This window comes from Mustelus asterias, unplaced genomic scaffold (genome assembly GCF_964213995.1).
Source record: "Mustelus asterias unplaced genomic scaffold, sMusAst1.hap1.1 HAP1_SCAFFOLD_801, whole genome shotgun sequence".
Taxonomy (NCBI): Eukaryota; Metazoa; Chordata; class Chondrichthyes; order Carcharhiniformes; family Triakidae; genus Mustelus; species Mustelus asterias.
The window spans coordinates 126,451-142,712 of record NW_027590748.1 but is presented as its reverse complement, the minus strand read 5'-3'; the positions used below and the strand labels follow the sequence as shown (position 1 = coordinate 142,712).

The 16,262-nt window shown below is 45.7% G+C and overlaps 1 long non-coding RNA gene across 2 annotated transcripts in view; it reads right to left on the bottom strand.

Moving 5' to 3' along the window:
• Positions 1-4,025: 4,025 nt before the first annotated feature.
• Positions 4,026-16,262, bottom strand: part of LOC144487454 (uncharacterized) — a 37,584-nt gene continuing 25,347 nt past the window's right edge. For both annotated transcript variants that reach the window (XR_013496415.1, XR_013496416.1), the window contains 3 exons: positions 13,028-13,190; positions 7,814-7,909; positions 4,026-4,090 (listed from right to left, as the gene is read on the bottom strand). This is a non-coding gene — a long non-coding RNA (uncharacterized LOC144487454). The remainder of the gene's footprint in view (positions 4,091-7,813; positions 7,910-13,027; positions 13,191-16,262) is intronic.

Below are 16,262 nucleotides of genomic sequence, written 5' to 3'. Positions count from 1 at the left end.
AGTTTACTTAACGTCTTAATAGTTGCATAGTCATTCTAATACTGCTTCCCCAGCTTGTTCCCTGGGTCACCTATCCCGGTCTCTTAAAGGGGCAGAACACCCCAAACTACATATATAACACTCCTCCCCTTTAACATAGAACATAGAACATAGAACATAGAAAGCCACAGCACAAACAGGCCCTTCGGCCCACAAGTTGCGCCGATCACATCCCCGCCTCTAGTCCTATCTATAGCCCTCAATCCCATTAAATCCCATGTACTCATCCAGAAGTCTCTTAAAAGACCCCAACGAGTTTGCCTCCACCACCACCGACGTCAGCCGATTCCACTCACCCACCACCCTCTGAGTGAAAAACTTACCCCTGACATCTCCTCTGTACCTACCCCCCAGCACCTTAAACCTGTGTCCTCTCGTAGCAACCATTTCAGCCCTTGGAAATAGCCTCTGAGAGTCTACCCTATCCAGACCTCTCAACATCTTGTAAACCTCTAACAGGTCACCTCTCATCCTTCGTCTCTCCAGGGAGAGGAGACCAAGCTCCCTCAACCTATCCTCATAAGGCATGCCCCCCAATCCAGGCAACATCCTTGTAAATCTCCTCTGCACCCTTTCAATGGCTTCAACATCCTTCCTGTAATGAGGTGACCAGAACTGCGCGCAGTACTCCAAGTGGGGTCTAACCAGGGTCCTATAAAGCTGCAGCATTGTCTCCCGACTCCTAAACTCAATCCCTCGATTAATGAAGGCCAGTACGCCGTACGCCTTCTTGACCGCATCCTCCACCTGCGAGGCCGATTTAAGAGTCCTATGGACCCGGACCCCAAGGTCCTTCTGATCCTCTACACTGCTAAGAATGGTACCCTTCATATTATACTGCTGCTTCATCCCATTGGATCTGCCAAAATGGATCACCACACACTTATCCGGGTTGAAGTCCATCTGCCACTTCTCCGCCCAGTCTTGCATTCTATCTATGTCTCGCTGCAACTTCTGACATCCCTCCAAACTATCCACAACACCACCTACCTTGGTGTCTTCAGCAAACTTACCAACCCATCCCTCCACTTCCTCATCCAGGTCATTTATGAAAATGACAAACAGCAAGGGTCCCAGAACAGATCCCTGGGGCACTCCACTGGTCACTGACCTCCATGCAGAGAAAGACCCCTCCACAGCCACTCTCTGCCTTCTGCAGGCAAGCCAGTTCTGGATCCACAAGGCAACAGCCCCTTGGATCCCATGCCCTCTCACTTTCTCAAGAAGTCTTGCATGGGGGACCTTATCGAACGCCTTGCTGAAGTCCATATAGACCACATCCACCGCTCTTCCTTCATCAATGTGTTTGGTCACATTTTCAAAGAACTCAACCAGGCTCGTAAGGCACGACCTGCCCTTGACAAAGCCGTGCTGACTACTTTTGATCATACTAAACTTCTCTAGATGATCATAAATCCTGTCTCTCAGGATCCTCTCCTTCAACTTACCAACCACTGAGGTTAGACTCCCCGGTCGGTAATTTCCCGGGCTGTCCCTGTTCCCTTTCTTGAATATAGGGACCACATCTGCAATCCTCCAATCCTCCGGAACCTCTCCCGTCTCCATCGACGATGCAAAGATCATCGCCAAAGGCTCCGCAATCTCCTCCCTCGCCTCCCACAGTAACCTGGGGTACATCCCATCCGGTCCCGGCGACTTACCAACCTTGATGCCATTCAATAGTTCCAACACATCCTCTTTCTTTATGTCCACATGCTCGATCCTTTCTGTCCACCGCAAACCAGCAGTACAACCACCCAGATCCCTTTCCACCGTGAATACCGAGGTAAAGTATTCATTAAGCAGCTCCGCCATTTCTAACGGTTCCGCACAAACTTTTCCCCCTTCACCTTTTAAGGGTCCTATGCCTTCACATCTCATCCTTTTACTCTTGACATATTTGTAGAAAGCCTTGGGATTCTCCTTAATCTTACCCGCCAAGGCCTTCTCATGACCCCTTCTCGCTCTCCTAATTTCCTTCTTAAGCTCCTTCCTACATCCCGTATACTCCTCTAAATCCTTAACACCTCCTAGCTCTCTGAACCTTCTGTACGCCTCTCTTTTCTTATTCACCAGGTTCATCACAACCTTCGTGCACCACGGTTCCCGTACCCTACCAACACCCCCCTGTCTCATCGGAACGTTGTCATGCAGAGCTCCAGACAAACATTCCTTGAAAATCCTCCACTTTCCTTCGGTACTTTTCCCCAAGAATGCCTCCTTCCAATTTACCCGTCTAATTTCCTCCCTGATGACACTGTATTTCCCTTTACTCCAGAGAAACACTTTCCTAGCCTGCCTGATCCTATCTCTTTCCAATGCTATCGTGAAGGAGATAGAATTATGATCGCTATCCCCAAGATGCTCACCCACCGAGAGATCCTCCACCTGTCCAGGTTCATTAGCCAGCACCAGATCAAGTACATTAATTTCAAAAACTCTCAGTAACAAGATATGTACACAATTTTAAACATTATGCAGGCATTGGAACAAACATATAAACATGGTAAGAACTGCTTACAGGAAAACATGGAAACACATGGAAAACAACCACCCTCCACCTTAAGCGTCAGATCCAATCATTGGAGGACTTTGACATAACTGAAACAAGGTCTCTCAGCATCATAGGGCAGGGTGGGTGTTACTTGTTTCTTCGATTGTAAAGACCAATTCAAAATATCTGTTCAATTCGCACGTCATATCCTTATTTCCCATTATTAATTCTACAGGCTCACTTTCTGTGGACAAACACTCACTTTCAGTCATTTCTGTTTAAAATATCTGTGGAAACTCTCAACATCTGTCTTCAGATTTGTGGCGAGCTTTCTACTGAACTCTAAACTTCCCCTCCTTGTTCATCTTTCAGTCATTCTTTACTATTTTTGATAATCTGCCAAATCTTCTGATCTGTCACTCAAATATGTTTTATCTTTAACTTTGATACTGTCTTTATCTGTTCTAACTAACCACAGAGGGTGGGCCCTCCCCGGGAATTTATCATTCTTGTTTGAATATATCTAGTCTGTGGACTGTGAAATATTAAACTTATTTCAGTTTAGAATATTAGACTCAGATTCTCCCTCAAAATGAATGCTAAATTCCATCACATTCTGATGGCTGTTATCTCAGGGTGCCTCCACTATCAGGTCATTAATTAATCCTTATTTGTGTACTTTCCCAGGTCTAGTATAGCCTGCTCTCTCGTAGGTGGCAAAACATGTTGTTCTAATAGACTATCCTGAAAATAGTTATCAATTCCTCACCTAGGCTACCTTTGTCCGTCTGATTTCTGTCTTTATCGAGATTAAAATCCGGAATGATAATCACCATCTCTTTCTGACAAACTCCTTTATACCTTGTTCCTCCTGTGTGGTTACTGTTTAGGGGCCTGTCAATCCCACAAGAGACTTCTTCCCTTTATCGTTTCTCATAAATTTCTTCCTGGACCGTTTCTCCATCCAGTTTTCCTGAGCTTAGTCCATCCCTCTCTATTGTGTTAACACCATCATTAATTAATAGAGCTAGTCCTCCTCCACCTTTTCCTCACTTCCTGTCCTTCCCAAACATCTTGTATCCTTCAATATTCTGGTACCAATCTATGTCATCCTGCAGCATAAAACGGCTCAGATTATATTCATTTATTTCCATTTTTGTATGAAAAACAATTTAAAAATGAAACAAGAAGCTAAATAACCAAGAAACTGATGCTACTTCACAGTCTCACATTCACTCACTAACTCACTCTACAAAGGTTACAGGAGTAAAACAGGAAATGTTCCCACACCACTTCTCTGATGTAATCTGATGATCGAAGTTGCAGTCCTGATGAGAGATCTCCTTTAGTGAAGGATCAGTGAAGGGGTTTTGACAGCCGGGGTAGAAGGTGTTTGTTGGGATCCTCTTGAAAGGATGAAGTTGGTTTCTGGTCGTTTCTTCAATCGATTAACAGTCAGTTCCTGTGTGGGTTGAGGTTCAGGGAGAGATTCGTCTGCTCCTTGGTTTGTCACCAGAATGGACGGATTCTTCTTGTGGTGTCCTGAGGCTTCAGAGACTGTGGTCAGAAAAGCAGTTTAATGTTTTTCCTGATGTGTTGTGTCTGGATCTCTTCCCTGGCTGTAGTCAGAATGAGTTTAATTGTTTTTACTCAAACCAATAACTAACCTCAAACCAGCAGTGGTTGTGCTCAGATTTCTCCAGAATCTGCTGCTTCGCTCGGGCTGCTGTCACCGACAGTCACAATCCCTTCTCTTTGTGAGGCAGTGACTCAGTTCCCTGACTGGGTTCTGGGATCCACACAGCAGTGTCACCTGATGGTCAGAGGCAGCTTTGTGAACGCAGTGACCTCCTTTCTAACCTAACATTTTGACAGTTTCTCTGTGCAATGTCCACACTGAATAAGATCCATATTCTAACTGATGTGTGCCATGCCTTACATGGCAGCATCCTCTGTAGCTGGCATCAGACCAGCTCTGAAACCCAACCTCCCAGAGTGACCCCCAAACTGATTGGCCGTAACCAGGGGTGATGACCTGTCTCCAGGTGACATCACAAAGCAGCCAGCAGCCAATCACACGGCGGCCTGCAATGATGTCCCCAAGCGGCTGCAGTGGCCAGTTTGAATGGACGGGGAGTTTGTGACCACTCCCAGCTCCAGGCACTGGACCCTTCAACAATCTCAACACCATCAACAACTCAATGCAGCAAGAGGTCCCTCACCCCTGACATTACTGGGGCTGAGTGATGGTGTGTTTCAGAGGTTGCATCATCTCATTCGCTGTTCCAAAAGGAAGAAAAATAAATGAAAATGGATTGAATTAAATTGAAAATTGAGTACAGCCACACAAAAAGCAGCACTCGTCAGCTTTTGATGGCCTCCCTCACAACGGCGCGTAGAGCTCTTGATAGTTTGCTTTCAGAACAACTCAAAGGCCATAGTGAGGGAGTCCATCAAAAGCTGCTGAGTGCTGCTTTTTGTGTCGCTGTACTCAATTTTCAATATCTAATATCTGTACTATGTTATCGATATAGATAATAATATCTATATTATCCATAGGATAAAAACTGAGATCATAAACCCATAATCATCAAACTAGTAGAACAGGGCATTACTCTGGGGACAATCTCCACAGGCTCCTTTACATCATGACTCATGCCCAAGGTCGTGGAGTTGAGGCCATGGTCTTATCTTTCGATGCTGGAAAGGCCTTTGACCAGGAATCATGGGTGTTCCTATTTCAGACTTCAGACGGCCTGGGGTTTGGGCCCAACTTTGTAAGATGGGTCCAGATCCTTTATTCAATTCCACAGGCCTCTGTCAGAGCGAATGGTCAAATTTCTGAAGTCTTTGGACTCAAGAGGAGGACAAGACAGGATTGTCCTCTGTCCCCCCTTCTGTTCACTATATGCATAGAATCCTGAGCACAAATGGTGAGAGACAGTCAGGACATAAAAGGTGTTCTCGCTGGAGAAGAAGAGCACAAATTGACATATTCTGATGACATCCTGCTATATTTATCAGATCCTACAACATCCATATTCTTTCTGAAAAGAGAATATTATAAAGTTTGGCGATTACTCAGGTTACAAAGTTAATGTTGATAAAACTGAAGAAATGGAAATAACTTCCCTGAAATGAGTTCCCTGCTTTTGGAATCTGTGCCACAATTGATAACTTCCTCTGTAAATTTAGAAACCCTACAGTGCTGAAGGAGGCCATTCGGCCCATTGTGCCGGCACCGACAACAATCCCACCCAGGCCCTATTGCTGTAACCCCACATATTTACCCTGCTAATCCCCCTGACACTAAGGGGCAATTTACCATGGCGAATCAACCTAAACTGCACATCTTTGGACTGTGGGAGGAAACTGGAGCACCCGGAGGAAACCCACACAGACACGGGGATAATTCTCTCTGGACACTCAGTCCAGGTCTAAATAGTGTTTGATATAGCTCAAGCAGAACCTGCCCTGCTCTGGTAGTCTATACATCAGCCAGTAAAGGAAAGTATTCCGTCTGCCAGTCGAAACCACCTTATCGAGCTGTCCTGTTACCCTCAGGAATCACTGGACACTCACTCTGAGATCCCTCTATTCACACACACAGGGAGATCGTATTAGAGAGAGAGGGGGGGATTGTTATGGGGGATTGAAAGGCCCAATGTGTCATATGGTCTCAATCTGATGTCTCTCTGCCTCAGAATTATTAAATACCAGCTCGGAGAGTGTGCATCACCAGAATCTAGATGAGTATACGGCTTGTAGGAAGGGACTAAAGAAGGAAATTAGGAGAGCCAGAAGGGGTCACGAGAAGGCCTTGGCAGGTAGGATTAAGGAAAACCCTAAGGCGTTCTATAAATATGTGAAGAGTAAAAGGATGAGACGTGAGGGAATAGGGCCGATAAAAGGTGAAGGCGGGAAAGTCTGTACGGAACCAGTAGAAATGGCAGAGGTGCTGAATGAGTATTTTGCCTCGGTTTTCACGGAGGAGAAGGACCTGGGTGGATGTACTGCGGGCTTGCGGTGGACTGAAATGATTGAGCATGTGGACTTTAACAAAGAGGTTGTGCTGGAATCTTTGAATGGCATCAAGATAGATAAGTTGCCGGATCCGGATGGGATGTACCCCAGGTTACTGTGGGAGGCGAGGGAAGAGATTGCAGAGCCTCTGGTAATGATCTTTGCATTGTCGATGGAGACGGGAGAGGTGCCGGAGGATTTGAGTATTGCGGATGTGGTTCCTATTTTCAAGAAGGGGACGAGGGATAGCCCAGGAAATTACCGACCGGTGAGTCTAACCTCAGTGGTTGGTAAGCTGATGGAGAAGATCCTGAGGGACAAGACTTATGAGCATTTAGAGAGGTTTAGTATGCTCAAGAATACTCAGCATGGCTTTGTCAAAGGCAGATCATTCCTTCCGAGCCTGGTGGAGTTCTTCAAAAATGTGACTAAACACATTGACGAAGGGAAAGTGGTAGATGTGGTTTATATGGATTTTAGCAAGGCGTTCGATAAGGTCCCCCATGCAAGCCTTCTAGAAAAAGTGAGAGGGTATGGGATCCAAGGGGCTGCTGCCCTGTGGATCCAAAACTGGCTTGCCCAAAGGAAGAAGTCTCACAACACCAGGTTAAAGTCCAACAGGTATGTTTGGTAGCAAACACCATAAGCTTTCGGAGCGCTGCTCCTTTGTCAGACGGAGTGGAAATGTGCTCTGAAACAGTGCACAGAGTGCACTCACACCCCCTACACACCCCCACACACCCCCCTCAGTCTCTCACTCCCCCACACCCCTCCACCCAGTGCCTCACTCCCACCTTCCCCACCCCACCAATCAATGCCTCACTCCCACTCACTGGTCAGTCTATTCGCAGCGAATGTTGGGGAGATCCAGTCCCACTGCAGTTTGCCCCACCCAGAGATGCCTTTGCTTCTTTCTCACACGAGCCTTCAGCACGCTGTTCACTGCACCACCAATCGTGGTTTGTTTCTCCCAATCACAGTCAATAGTGGACAAATCAGCAGCAATGGGAGAGAGAAATTACCTCTGATTGGAAGATCAGCTCCAAGCAGAATCCTGAATTGAAACTCAGCTTCTTAACAACAATTTGGAAACTTTCTCTGGGACCACGTAGAGGAGCTTTGCGGGTCACACGCAGCCCCCTCGGGCCGAACCTTGGATAAACCTGCTCTAGATGGTCACTCTCTCCCACTTTCCACTCAGTCCCTGTTTGAGCTGCAGACAGGATAGAAATTATATTTGTATTTTTGTGATCCTACCTGTGTCCATTCTCATTTTTGATGAAGCTGTTGGATATTCTCCCCTGTTTGAACCTTCAGCCATGATATTGACAGGCCTTGCCTGATTCGGAGACTCTGTAATGAGGATAACATCAATGTCAGGATCAGGTGTAAATATTAAAATCAGAAGCAGGGCGTTGAGATCTTTACTAATACGCAAGATATATTTCAGAATATTACAGTCTCATATATGCTACCGTGATATTAGTGACAGTTGTTTCACAAAGTACCAGTTGCCATCATCACGTCCGTTGAAAAATCCTTTTCCCTTTCAATCCTCTGCCCCATTTCCAGTTTCCACTTTTCTCTCCAAAGTTATTGAACATGTTGTTACCTCCCAAATCCAGCACCATTTTTGCAGGAGCTCCATACAGTTAAGTTTGCACCCTGCCGCTGCTGTTAAAATCACAAATACTATCCTACCCGACTCTGACAAAAGTCAGTGAAGTATCTTCATTCACCCGTCTGCAACCTTTAGCATCCTTGACCATGTTATCCTTCTCCAACTCCTCCCTCGTGTCGTCCAGCTGAGTGGAAATGCATCAAAGGCCCCTGGTTCAATTCTTATCTATTACTTTCCATCCAGAGAATCAGTGACATTGCTTTCTCTTGCCACTCCCACATCATTATCTCTATCATTGGCCCTCTTCTATTCCTCATCAACATGCTGCCCCTCGGTAACCTGGCAGCAGGTTCAACATGCAAACTGCTGATATCCAGCTCCACATTCTCACTGCTCTGAAACTCTGCTTCCTGAATCCTGACTAACTCACACCACGTCCCAGTTCATTCACCTGAGTTTACCAACTCTCACTGTCTCACAGCCTGACAACACCTCAATTTTAAAATGCTCAAACTAGCTGTTCAATCTCTCCATGGCCCCTGTCTTCCTGTTCATGCAGCCTACAGCAGCCCCAGAAGCCAGCGACATCTCTACCTTGCCCAATCTGACAAGTTGTGTATCTTGAGGATAATTTGTCCACAATTCAGGCCAAGTCCTGAGCTCCGAAATTCCCTCCCGAAGCCTCTCGGCTGCTTTACTTTTCCCCCTTCTCAGATTCACCTTAAAAAGATTAACAATCTGACTAAAATTAGTCACCTGCCCAGCAACCCCTTCGAATGTTTTATGTATTTGTTTTCCCACTGAATTGTTCTCTTGTCGAGTGTCTTGGGATGTTTTGCTACGTTAAAGGTGCTATACAAATGCACGTGGCTCCATATTCTCCACTCGTGTGGATGTGTCAGTGTCTGTGTCCCTGTACCTGTATCCCTAATCAAACTCAGCTATTGTCCTCTCCTTTCTCCAATATGGAAATGGAAAAGTGATTCAGACATTTAATTTCTTCAAATTAGAAGTGGAAGTTATTCAACAGCAATAATTTACAACCAAGGTTTAAAACCAGCAATGTAAAATGCAGTTACCCGTTTCACTCTTAATCTCATGCAACAACTCAGATTTCCAGTGTGTCTGACTTTGTGAAAAAAATATCCCAAAGTACAAATTCATTCTCCCTTATGGGTCTCTTCAATTTAACACTAAATTTACAATATCATTCTAGCGAGGCTCTGTAATACACATCTGGTCATCTGAACAGATCCGGGTTTATTCCTCATCAACCCCAATGACCCGGCCTCGCCCACACCGAGCCAGCATCAGTTATTGGGTGAAGCCACAGTGACTTTCAAGAGGGCCGCAGAAATTTCTCAGTGCATGGAAATGGCTGCAATGCAAAAGATATCCAGAAGACCAATGGTGGTGAGCAGGAGGGGGCACTGCATCAAGTAACAAAAGAGGCAGCAAGAAGAAAGGTGAAAGCAATAGAATGTGTCAGGTGTTGAGGGACACACTCTGTGGATCATTGCAAATGCTTTGATGCTGTTTGTCACCACTGCAACAAAAAAGGGGCGTTTAACAAAGAGCTGCAAAGATGCTAAGAGCAAGTCGAAGGCGGAGCAAGGGAATTCAAATTTGAAAAAGCATCAGTCAGCTACACATCCCCTGGAGAGCTCAGAGCACATACAGGAGCAAAGGATTCCATATAATTCCATAAGACTTCAGGTAGTAATGGATAAGGACAAGAGTGGCCCTCGGTTCAATTGGACGCGGGACAAATACATCCAAATTAGACAGGAACAGGGGAATGCGGACTGGGAGCGGCTCTTTGAGGCCAAATCCATGTCTGGCATCTGGGAAGCTTTTAAAGGCCAACTGATTGAAATGCAGGACGGGCCTGACCCGGAAAAATGAAGGATGGAAATGCCAGAATTTGGGAACCATGGATGACAAAGAAAATTGTAAGCTCAGTCAAAAAGAAAAGATACAATAGATCCAGGCAACTAAAAAACTGACAAAGTCCCTGAGGAATGTAGAGAAAATAGGAAGGAACTTAAACGCCAAATTAGGAGGGCTAAAAGGGGCCATAAAACGTTTTTAGCAAACAGGGAGAAGGAGAATCCCAAGACTTTTATGCATGTATTTGGAGCAAGAGGGTAGCCCAAGAAAGAATAGGCCCACTCATGGGCAATAGAGGGAAGTTATGCGTGGAGTCACAGGAAGGCGGTGAGATCCTTCATGAGTACTTTGTATCCATATTCATCAAGGAGATGGGCGTGAAGTATGTTGAGGCCAAGGATAGGTGTGTGAACACTCTAGGGAATGTCAATATATCGAAGGAGGAAGTGGTAGGTATCCTAAATTACATTAAGGTAGACAAGTCCCCGGGGCCAGATGGGATCAACCCCAGTTTACTGTGGGAGGAAAGAAATAGGGGAGTAAAAATATATCTTCACATCCACTTTAACCACAGGCGAGGTTCCAGAGGACTGGAGAATAGCCATTGTTGATCCCTTGTTTCAGAAAGAAAGCAGGCATAATCCAGGAAATCAAGGGTTGGTGAGCCTAACGTCTGTGGTGGAGAAGCGTTTGGTGAGGATCTGTGCACATTTGGAAGAAATTGACTAGCTTATGTCAGGCAGCATGGTTTTGTAGGGGGAAGTCATGTCTCACCAACTTGATTGAGGTTTTTGAAGAGGTGACAAAGATAATTGATGAGGGAAGGGCTGTGGATGTCGTTTATATGGACTGTAGTAAGGTATTTGACAAGATCCCACATGGCAGACTGGTACAACAACCGAAATCACAAGGAATCGGGTGGGCTGGCTGGATGGAAACAGAACTGGCTTGGTGACAGAAGACAGACGGCAGGATGTTACGCTGCGCTCCTCCCAAAACTGTAAAATCCAACCCAAGGTCAACGGACCTTTCCATGGTCCACCCCTCGGCTTTCCGATTCCCATGGTGGGCGGAACGGGAAAATTCACCCCAGGGAACAGCAGGGAAAGGGTATTTTTTCAGAATGGTGACCTGTAGCTCGTAGTGTTCTGCAGGGATCAGTGCTGGGACCTATTTTGTTTGGAGGAAACGTGGGTGGTCTGATTAGTAAGTTTGTGGGTGACACGAAGATTGGCGGAGAGGGTAATAGTGCTGAGTTTACAACAGGATATAGAAAGATTGGAGATTTGGGCACAAATGGCAAATGAAATTTAATCTGGACGAATGCGAGGTAGTGCATTTTGGAGGATCACGTTTGTGTGTGAATTGTCCTGGAAATGGCAGAACCCTTTGGAACATTAAGACACAGAGGGATCTGGGCGTGCAGGCCCACAGTTCCCTAAAAGTGGCAACATAGGTGGCCATAGTTATTGAGAAGACATATGGCCGGGGCATTGAGTACAAGTGTTGGCAAATCATGTTGCAGCTATAAAAAACCTTGGTTAGGCGGCATTTGGAGTATTGCACACAGTTCTGGTCGCCACACTACCAGAAAGATGTGGAAGCTTTGCAGAGCACAAATAAGGTTCAGCAGGCTGTTGCCTGGTCTCAAGGGTGTTGGCTGTGGTGAGAGGTTGAATAAACGAGGATTGTTTTCATTGGACAGCCAGAGGTTCAGTGGAGACCTGATAGAGGTTTAGAAACTTATGAGATGCATCGACATGGTGCAAATTCAGCAGCGTTTTCCCAGGGTGCAAGTGTCAATAAAAGGGTTCAATGTGAGAGAGGGTAAGTTTAAGGGAGATGTGCAGGGGAAGTTTTTCACGCAGATTGGTTGGCACCTGGAACATGCTGCCAGAGGCGGTGGTTGATGCAGGTACATTAGCAACATTTAAGAGGCATCTGGATGGGTTCATGAATGGGGAGGGAATAGAGGGATACAGACCGAGTAGGGGCAGAAGTGTTTTTCAGTTCACTTCGTGCATCATAATTGGCACAGGCTTGGAGCGCCGAAGGGCGTGTTCTTGTGTTGTACTTTTCTTTGCTCGAGGAGCACTCTTACAACATGTTTAATGCGATTGAGGGACATGTGAAACCTATCTATGCAATAGCAGAGGTCGGTGGAAAGCAAACCAAGATGGTGATGGACACGGGAGCCTCTGCATCGGTGATCAGTGAAAGGACCAACAAGACAACTTGGGACTCCAAACAAGCGCCAGCCCTTACTCAGACAGGGATCAAACTGCAGATGTACACCGGAGAGCCCATACCATTGCTTCCCGTGTGAGAAATGGACATTGCACACAACAGAAAAGAAGAACACATGTCCGTGTGGTAAAAGGGAAGGAGCCTTATCTATAGGGCATGGCTGGCTCAGTGAAGTTCTGTCGAACTGGGATGAAATAAAGCACACAAAGGTGACAGAGGATGCCATTCAGAAATATTCTGATGAACTGGGCACATTGCGTGGCTCTATAGTGAAGATATTTGTTGACCCACAGGCTATCCTCCTCGCTTTTTCAAGTACAGGACAGGGCCCTACACCATGAAAGGTAAAGTGGGGGAGGAGTTTGATTCCAAGCCTTTGCAGCCACTCGATGAGTCCATTCAGTTGGGGAGCATCAAATATTCCTGTTATTAAAAATGATGATACTGTGCGTACACGTGATTACCTGGAGGCCTGGAGTTTCTGATTTCAAACGTTCTGGGAACAATAGATAATCTGTTACAAGATTTTCCTCCTGGAGCAGTTCATTTTTATGACATCTAATTACAGGGAAAACTGAGGAGGAACACCTCAGCACCCTGAATCAAGTGTTAGAGTCTTCAGAGGCAGGATTGCGGCCTAACTAATGTTTTATATAGCTGCAACATGATTTCCCACTGTCTACAGGACCGGAATAAATGCAACTTTCTCTCACCTTCCTCTCCAGAAAATATATGGAAGTTCTTTCAATCTCAAGGTCTCTCTCTGGTTGGCACTCTCACAATCCTGTGCTGGTTCACCTCTTAGTCCCGCAGTCCACACTCCTTGCTTACTTCCAGCTGTGGATTTTCTCAATCAATCCAGCATTCACCGGAGATCTGATTAAAGCAGGAATGAAAAAAAAAGTGACAAATAGTGCCAGGTGAACGAGAACGACAATTTTCTCACTCCCAGGTCAGCCCATAAACCAGAACTGAAAGAAAGATTCAATAAGACGGTTGGAAATGTTTCAATTAGAATGACAATTTCCTCAATCCTGGGACAGTCCATCTAGTGAAGCGAACAGGGAATTTCAATAGGAGTGTTGGAAATGTTTAAATTACTGTATTTTCATTGGACACATTAATGAAGGTTACAAAATGTCTCATCAGACTATCCTAATTTTCAATCTGGGGTTTCATAAAATCCCGAGGTTGAAGAAGGGGTTTATTTGACCCATCGAGTCTGCCCCGATGACAATCCCACCCAGACCGTATTCCAGTAACCCCACATATTTACTCTGCTCATCCCCTGACATTCAGGTCAATTTAGCATGGCCAATCAACCTGGCAAGGAAGGTGGAGTCCCAAAAGAAGACCCAGAAGAAGAACCAGGATTCTGTGCAAACAGAAAGAGCATTTAAGACCGATGATCCAGTTCATGTGAGGAACTTCAAGGACGGCAACCATTGGACCCCCAAGATTATAACAGAAAAGACAGGGCTCATGTTGTACAAAGTCCAAGTGCAGGTCAAGATTATCAGGAAGCACCTGAACCATCACCAGAATAGAGAACCTGTGTCAGTACAGGCGACAGTACCAGTCACAGGCATGGCCACTGCCAGCGACGAGCCATAAATGGAGATCGAACACACGCTGGCCCCTCCAAGTGATTTGATTTGTTATTGTCATATGTATTCAGATACAGTGAATAGTATTGTTTCTTGCTCGCTATACAGACAAAGCATATTGTTCATAGAGAATGAAAGGAAAGAGTGCAGAATGTACTGTTACAGACATAGCGAGGGTGTAGAGAAAGATCAACTTAATGCGAGGTCGGTCCATTCAAATGTCTGATGGCAGCAGGGAAGAAGCTGTTTTTGAATCGGTTGGTACATGTCCTCAGACTTTTATATACTTTTCCCAACGGAAGAAGGGGGAAGAGGGAATGTCTGGGGTGCGTCGTGTCCTTTATTATGCTGACTGCTTTGCCGACGCAGTGCGAAGTGTAGACAGTGTCAGTGGCTGGTTTGCGTGATGGGATTGGGCTACATTCACGACTCTTTGCAGTTTATTGCAGTCTTGGACAACGTAGGAGCCATACCAAGCTGTGATACAACCAGAAAGAATGCTTTCTATGGTGCATCGGTAAAGGTTGGTGAGAGTTGTAGCGGGTATGCCAGATTTCCTTAGTCTCCTGCTACGGACTCCGACATGGAAGTGCAGAAGTCCAGTGGCCCTGGTGAAGCGGGGCCTCAAAAGGAACCAGATCGGTGACTTTGCCACACTTTCTCCAGAAGCAAAGGTCCCCCCATCCACTTCACACCCACTGATCTGGTCCGACCTCCAGCTGACCCAAGGCCGGTCACTAAGCAGCAGAAAGGATGCTTGCTGGTGGGGGTGCAGGGAATAAATTGAATTGCGGGGGGAGAGAGGGATGTTATGATGGCCATGGGGAATCATCAATAGATCTCTGCTGGACCTCTTTTCCTCTGAGTATCAGCTCCCCTCGGGAAGGAGCAGCTGGTGGGGGAGGGGGGAGGTGAGGGAAGGGGGCGTTAAAATCAGTTGGCTCCACACAGGCAGCAGTTGTTGACTCAGGGCTTATTTACACTCTACAGCAGTCGAATGGCACTCAACTGCCGCTGTAAATAAATGGGTGTATGGTGATGGAAACTGGCCTTGGTAAGATTACTACACCTTGATATTATTTATTTTCATGGATATTAAAATAGTTTAAAACGCAATCAGCAGGCTCTGATATCTGCACTGGCTTTTTGTGAGAACAAGGTTCAATTTTTCTCACTCTGACATCTTCTTCCTACAATCATTTATCTCATTCCCTTCAAGGATGTCGGGGTCTGTTCTGAACCAGAAAAGATTCAAACCATCCCCTCCCAGTTTAACGCACTGTTTGATCTAACAATTCAATCCTGATGGTACCACAAGTAACCCGCTGTATTACTGAATGGGTATTTGTTTCCTACCCATCAATCTTTCAGAACATGAACAGTGCTTTCTTTCCTTTAACAGGATTTATTATCATTTTAATGAATGGAATTGACAGGATCTTACAGAGTAAGATAAAAAAATGGGGGCAGAATATTAAATTATACCCAATGCGAATTCATCCTCAGAAATATAACCAGTTGAACTAGTCTATCAGCAGCTCAGTCGCTGCACCTCAGGTATTAACCTAACAATTACAGCTCAGCTCCACCTGGAGCCATTGTGGGCGCTTGGAATGGAATTCAAAGCTGAACACACTGAGCTCCAACTAACCTCATTATAGCGACCTGTAAAAACTTATTCAAACTGAATCCAACATATACTGATTTCTGTATCAAGAATCAGTCTCAGCATGACCATCTGTCATTCATTTCCTACTCCATTCAAATCTGTCGCTTTTAAATCCAAAGAGTATTATCTCACATTGTGCCCCAAGAAGGTCCTCCCACAATCTCTTCACTGTCTGTGGAGACCCTGTGCTCCCTGTCCCTGGTTAATCGCATCACCTCTTATTCAAAATGAGAGGGATGGTGGGGAATAGAAACAAGTTGAGCTGTGAGGGTCCCAGTGTTGAATAAACTGTTTCTCAGTTACTGCCTGAGCTCACAGTGAGATAATAGCTACAGCCGCAAAGGATGGATTCACTGCGGGAGCTCACAGTTAGATAATAGCTACAGCCACAAAGGATGGATTCACTGCGGGGAGCTCACAGTGAGATAATAGCTACAGCCGCAAAGGATGGATTCACTGCCTGAGCTCACAGTGAGATAATAGCTACAGCCGCAAAGGGTGGATTCACTGCAGGGAGCTCACAGTTAGATAATAGCTACAGCCGCAAAGGATGGATTCACTGCCTGAGCTCACAGTGAGATAATAGCTACAGCCGCAAAGGGTGGATTCACTGCAGGGAGCTCACAGTTAGATAATAGCTACAGCCGCAAAGGATGGATTCACTGCGGGAGC